A 7,526-nucleotide genomic window follows, 5' to 3' on the forward strand; every position below is an offset into this window, starting at 1 on the left:
GTGAATGGTTTAAATGCACCGCTGAAGAGAAAGAGAGTAGCAGATTGGATAAAAAAACAATCAACATTCTTAACACCAACAGTCAGGAAATAGAAAGATGAATTGCATTGTGAAAATCATCTGTCAGGGACCTTTCCAGAGGGCTGAAAAGAAACAATGTCAGTCTAAAAACTAAGGTGAACCTAATCCAGATGATGGTCTTCACAATTACTTACTATATATCAGAGAGCTAGACAATGACTAAGGATGACAGAAGAAGAATCAGTGCCTTTGTGTTGTGATGCTGTAGAAGAGTCTTGAATATACCATGGACTGTCAAGAAAAAAATAGGTCTGTCTTGGAGAGGGTGAAACCAAGTCTCTCCTTGGAGGCTAGGATTTTGAAGCTCCGTCTCACATACTTTGGGCACGTGGCAGGAGAGACTGGTCCTTGGAGAAGGATGTCATTATTCAAAAAGGTGAAGGGACAGCGCAGGAGAGGGAGACTCTGGATGAAATGGATTGATACAGCGATGGGAGTTGGTGTGTCAGAGTTAATGAGACTGGCTCAGGACAGGGCAAGTTGCAGAGCTGCTGTACATATAGTGTCGCTATGGGTTGCAGGCAACTTGACAGATAGAACAACAATGGACTGGGGACTATAAAGCCAAAAATGTTTACTAGCTAAATCCTTATGAGAAAATTTTTCTGACTCCTGATCTCACTTACCTTAGTAATTGTCTTTTTTTGCTGATATCTCTTCATCCTCCTGCTTTATGAATGCTAGACTCTGTTCTGAATTCTTAGCTATTCCTATATAAATTCATTAATTTCTTAGGTCAAGATGTCAAGATAGATATAGAGATAGAGATAGAGAGAGAGATACATAGATATACATAGATATATATAGATATAATTTTTTATTGTAAAAAACATGTATGGGGATCCAAGGATCCAAGGGGGCAAGGGGTGGGAGAAAAAGGGTAATGAAGGGTAGGGATGAAATCACATGGCTGCACAATTTGGTGAGTGGGGGGAGTCAGCAAAGGAAATGAGAAAGATCCAGTGAGTACTGGAAAAGACTGGATAATGGTGGACATAGTCCAATGGTGACCTTTTCTTTTTTTAAAAAATTGTCTTTTTTATTTGTGGATTTCTTATTTTGGAATATGGGCCAAGACTCTGGCTGTTTCATGCTGAAAAGGGGCATTGAGATGAAGAATAGGTACTCATTTAACACTTTACTGGTGTTCTTGAGTTGAAGCTTCATGCCTTTTTGGTCGGTTAGAAGATATTTTCATGACATTTTCTGCCGTCTGGACTGCAAAATGTTTGCATGAGTGAGTGCAGTGGGAGTTACTGGTTGAACCTTGAGGCTCCATGCACCTTTGCTTCCTTAGCTGGCAGTTATATTTCCCTTCTGTCTCTGGACCCTGACTCAGGGTTCAGATTCTAGAGCAAGACTCAGTGTTCAGGTTACATATAGGAAAGGCTACAGGGAACAAACGAGTGAGTTATAACAAAAGGGGGAACTTTGGAGGTATTACTTACTGGTGTACTGGAGGAGGAGATGGAGGAAAGTGGCTTAGATAAAGTTCCTCATACACACCAGGCAGCTCTCCTGGAGGGCAGGCATCTCTCCCCAGGGGTTGGGCGGTTCTTCCCAGGGGAAGGGCAGCACTCCTCAGAGGCTAGGTGGCACTTCACAGGGGTGAGGTGGTACTTCTTAGAGGCTGGACGGCTCTTCTGAAGTCCAGACTTTCTGCCCTTCCCAAAATTGTGGCTGGAACAGCACTTCTGGCTCTAGCATCACTGTCTCGCCCCCTTCCTCTCTGCCAAGTGGTCTACTTATAACTCGAAGTAGGTATTATTACTTTCCCCTTCCACAAATGGGGAAGGGGCTTCCAGAGTGGTGAACAAATCTGCCTGAGGTTGAAAAGTAATAAAGGCAGTAGAAGAAGGACACAAACCAACGTTGTCTGGTGATGAGGTGGTGAGCTCCATACTATGCTCAGGTTGGTCATTTTCGTCTCCCTCTGCAAGTAAAATCTTGCTGAAGATAGTTTTCAAAATGACCAAAAGAGTACATGTAGGTGTATCACCCTAGGGTTTGTGGGTTGTTTTATTTTTCTAATAACTAAAAGGCATTTATTTTTAACTAACATTTATTTTGAGGGCAAAACTAAATTTTGTTACCCACCCACCCCATCTACCTTACAGAAGGGTTAACACAGTGAATATTACAAAGTAGATGTGGATATCCTGAAGGATTGTAATCAACATTAACTGAGACTTTTATGATGACTTTTAAGTCATCATAAAAATGTTTAAGAAAAAAATGTTTAAGAAGAAAAAATGGCAACAGAGGTTTCAGATTGAATGAATCTCACATTTCATCTAATTCACTCAATCCTGGCTAGAATGTAACACAATGGAAACAGAACTATAATACAAAATGCCCACTACAACACACTGTACACGCCTGTGTTCCAAGTGCACCCCACTCCCCTAACGCTTCCAACTTAACTATTTCTGGCCTTTTGGGTCTGCCAATGGAAGAGCATGTATATCTTCTCCTTGACCCAGTCTCTGTTGTAAGGCTGGTATGTCTGGGAATCAGTTCAGTAAACAAGACCCCTGAGGTCTGCCTGTTCATAATAAAATCAAGCAACTGACTGATACCATATGTGACTGAAGGACTGGTGGGATTCATTCTCTTCAGACATTCGTCATACATTTTAAAAATGCCTTCCATGCATTCATTCACAGATTCAGAGTCTGCATAAGTTCCGCCTTCTGTCCTCTTGGGACGCTGTACCAACAAAATGGTGAGAGACATCGTGCCAACTCTCTCACTGCAGCCACTGCCAATCCCACTGCTACACACAAGCTGAGCCACAACTCAACCCACCTTGGGGTTTTCATGTTATTAATCATGGACAGGACTCAGTCATCAGCACTTTCTGAAGACTTCCCAGAAGTCTACAATGTAAAGTCAGGTTTCGGAACCAGTAACCCAGCAGGTTTTTGTCTACTCTCAAATCTTTCTGTTAGCTGTTTATCAACAGCTCCCCAATTGTTATCTCTAGTCCCAAAGTTTTCTCTGAATTCTATATGCAGATATCTAATTGGTTACTTGACATTTCCACTCAGGTTTTTAATTAAATCCACTATCAGGCAGATGTTAACTCATTAACACCTTGTGGAATACAGTAGAACTGCCCTATGGGATTTCTAAGGCTGAAAAAAAAATATTTATAGCTGATTGCCACGTTTCTCTTATACATCAGCTAGTGGGTTTGAACTGCTTACATTTTGGTTAGCGGTGAAACCCTTTTTTTTTATATCACAAGGGATCAAAGCTTATACTGTTGTTACTAAGTGCTGTCAAATTCACGACTTACAGCAACACTATGAACAATGGATCTGAGCCCTACTCCATCGTGTTTAAATAGACTATTCTTTTTTTTTCTTTTTCAGTTTTTCATGACAGAACTTTGGAATTATTCTCGACTCTTTTCTCTCTCTCTCTCTCTCTCTCTCTCTCTCTCTCTCTCTCTCTTTCTCCTGTTCTATCACCAACCCATTAGAAAATCCTACTGTGTTTTTAAAATAGAGGAGAACGCAACCACTCACCACCTCCCTTGTTATCAACAACTGATCCAAGCTACCATCATCTCTCACCCATCTTATTGCAAGTCCTCCCACTGTCACAATCTCCTTATTTCTACCTATATCCCACTGTAGTCTATTCTTAAAAACAAAACAAAAAACCCAGCCCTCAATGGCTGTGATTAAACATGAGTCACATCAAATCACTCCTCTGCTTAAAACTGGCTGATATCTTTCTCAAGTTCAGAATAAAAGTCCTTACACTGGCTGGAAAGACTCAGCACGATATGTCTTCCTGTTTTAAGCTTCTCTGTCTTTGGCTCTCAATCAGACTTCCTTTCTTCTTCTGAGACACACTGGTCTCCTAGACATTCCTTGAGCCCACCCTATACCCTAGAGTACCTGGCCCCCTCCAACTGCAGTGATTACCCTATACCCAGACAGCCAGGTAACTTCCTCCTCAGTCTCACTTTATCAACACCCTGGCTATATCTAAAATACTGCAGTTTTTTTCTCCACAAATATGAGCATCTCCTACACTTGTTTGCCAGCTTCTCCCTCTCCTTGGCAAGATTTTATTTGTAATTGTGCTAAAGCCCTTTTGGTCTTTTTGTTTTGCAGTAGTAGAATGTTAAGAAGCCAAATTACACAACAGCACTTGTGGAAGTACCTGAACTGGGGTGGGGAGGGAGTTTCAACAACCAATGTAAAAAGTCCGTTATTTGTGGAAAAAGAGGGTAGCTCTCCCAATTATTGTATCTCTCTCCTTAATTATTTGAAGATGTAACACTATTTTGAAAAAGAAACATTTTGGGCAGCAGTCAACAGACATATTCATCATCCTGTTTGAACAGATATCTTAATATGTTTTAGGTGACTTTTCACAGCAAACCGGATTCCTATTCAGCAATCTCTTTTCCTCTCATCTTACTTTAGGCTTATGTTTTTTTTCCGAAGCGCTTTCTTGTGGTGTTTGTCCATGATTGGCATTCTTCTCTAGAATGCACGCCGTAGTTCGAGACACGCTGCTGTGCTGACTGACCCTAAGGGGTGCACAGCATAGTCTATGTGAATGCACTCCTGTAACTTGTGTATGAGGGAAATCATCAAATCAGAGAATGAATAATAAATCAATCCCATTAAGTATTTAGAAAGACATAATTTAAAAATTAGAGCTGAATTTAGGACTTTCATATCAAATTAAACTCTACGCAACTCAGCTCTTGGCTGTTGAGCTGGCATCATAGCTGACCCTCTGTTGGGTTTCAGAGGCTGCATGGCATGGGAGGAGACTGTCTATCTTTCACCCAAGATGCTGCTGATAGATTTGAACTATCATAGAGACACCATCTTTGGGTTAGCAGTTTATCTCCCTAAAAAATATGCAACCTTACCTTAAAACTCAAGTGATTCATTATCATTATCTTGATGAACATTGCTCTGGGTAATTCACAAAAATGAACAACCCCACATCTTGCTTTTTGTTTTTGTCTTGGAAAGAAATTATCCTTAGGGATGAAACCAAGTTTCTTCTTGGTGGCAAAGATTTTGAAGCTCTGTCTCATATACTTTGGATATGTGGCCAGGAAGGACCAGTCCTTAGAAAAGGACGTCGTGCTTGGAAAGGTGGAGGGACAGTGCAGGAGAGGAAGACCCCAGATGAAATGGATTGACATGGTAACTTGGGATAATGGAGGTAGGTGAGTCAGAGTCAGTGAGACGGGCTTGAATTGGGCAGCGTTGAGAGCTACTGTACTAGTCATTATGAGTCATGGGTGACTCAATGGCAAATAACACCAACAATCAAAATATGAGAATGTATGGAAATGGATGTGGTAACTGAGCACACGCACACACACACACACACACACACACACACACACACACTGTACCTTGGTCCAGAAAGTCCTCTTTATGATGATGAAGAAAGGGTAAACAAATTGATAGATAAGGATGGAAAGATTATCTGACAAAGATTTAGTAGAAATAGTTGTACTTTATAATATTCTTTAGAGGGTATTTATGTTCTTAAACTATGCATTGTATACCTTTGCATGAAATATCATCAATGTTGCTTCTTCAGTTTGTAATCACCCTATGTATGAAATTATTTGTCTTGAGCCACATAATTGAATATCGTAGGCAAATCATCTTTCAGATGATAGAGGAAAGAAACTCAATCTAAAAAAAATGATATCTTTCTTAGTCACAGATGAAAAATATCTTATATAAACTGTCACTTTTCCTCAGAAAGGCAACCATATTTTTTTTTAAGAAACAAAACCTTGTTTGAGAGCAGTAAATGATGCAGAACAGTGAGCTGTCAGAGGAAAGATCAGGGACAATTTAAGACCTTGTATAACATTTGTAGAAATTCTCAGCATTGTGTTGAGAATTATAATTTTTGAGAAAGTTTTACTGAATTGAAAAGAATGATCTTGGCATAGGTGGAAGGATCACTTTACCTTAAAAGAACAAACTTTCTTGGAATAAAGTATCTCTTAAAGTTATATTTTTCTTAGAATCTTTCTTCAAATTACTTAACAGGTAATAAAAGTCTCTTAACAGGTAATATTCCAGCATCAACAACTTGTGTTATGCAGATGACACAACTTTGCTTGCTGAAAGTAAGGATGATATGAAAAGCTTATTTCAAAAGATCAAGGACTAAAGTCTATGATATGGATTACATCTCAATATCAAGAAAACAAAGGTCCTCATCACAGAGCTAACAGTCATCATTATAATAGATGGAGAAAGGATTGAAGCTGTCAATTATTTCGTCTTGCTTGGATCAACAAAAAACACTGTTGGTACCAGCAGTTAGGCAATCAGGAGATGTATTGCAATGGGCAAATCCAGTCAGAGACCTCTCCAAAACATTAAAGAGCGATGAGATGATATCGGTTTGAGGATTAATGTGCATTTGATTCAGGCCATTGTCTTCTCAATCACCTGCTATCATCAGAGAGCTGGACAATAAATAAGGATGTTGTTATTGTTACGTGCTTTCGAATCACTTATGACTCATAGCAACCTTATGTATAACAGCTCTGAACCCTACTCTATCCTGAGCCAACGTTATTGTCTCTGACACGCTTATTCCCATTACCCTAGTCACTCAGTCAAACCATTTCATCCAGGGTCTTCCTCTCTTACACTGCCCATGCAGCCTTCCAAGCATGATGTTCTTCTTCAAGGACTGCCTCCTCATTGCAACATGCCCAAAGTACATCAGACAAAGCTCCAGAATCCTTGCCTCCAAGGGGCAGCCTGGTTTCACCCTCTTCAGAACAAACCTGTTCATGAACCTAGCAACTTATGGTATATCCAATACCTCTCCCCAGCACCATAACTCAAAGACATCAATTCTCCTTCTCTCATCCCTAGTCATCGCTCAGCTTGCTGATGCATAGCACATAATTGTGAAGACCATGGCCTGAATCAGGCACACCTTAGTCACCAGACTGGCATCATTGCTCTTCAGTACTTTGGAGATGTCCCTGACAGCAGACTTTGCCAACGCAATTTATCTTTTGATTTCCTGACTGCTGGTACCAAGAGTGTTGATTGTGGAGTCAAGCAAACTAAAGGTGTTAACAATCTCAATTTCTTCACCATCTATCATGATGTTGTCAACTGGACCAGTGATGAGAATCTTTGTTTTCTTTTGTTGAGGTTCAATCCATATTGAAGGCTGCAGTCTTTGACCTGCAGCAAGTGCTTCAGTCCTACTCAGTTTCGGTAAGCAAGCTTGTGTCATCTGCATAACACAGGTTGTTGATGAATCTTACTCCAATCCTGATGCTACACTCTTCCTCATAAAATCCAGCACCCAGGATGATCTGTTCTGCATATAGATTGGAAAAGTATTGAGATAGGATTCATCCCTCATGTACACATTTCCCAATTTTTTTTCTATAATTATATTTTATT

Source organism: Elephantulus edwardii, unplaced genomic scaffold (assembly GCF_000299155.1).
Source record: "Elephantulus edwardii isolate Elephantulus edwardi_28Jun2011 unplaced genomic scaffold, EleEdw1.0 scaffold00132, whole genome shotgun sequence".
Classification (NCBI taxonomy): domain Eukaryota; kingdom Metazoa; phylum Chordata; class Mammalia; order Macroscelidea; family Macroscelididae; genus Elephantulus; species Elephantulus edwardii.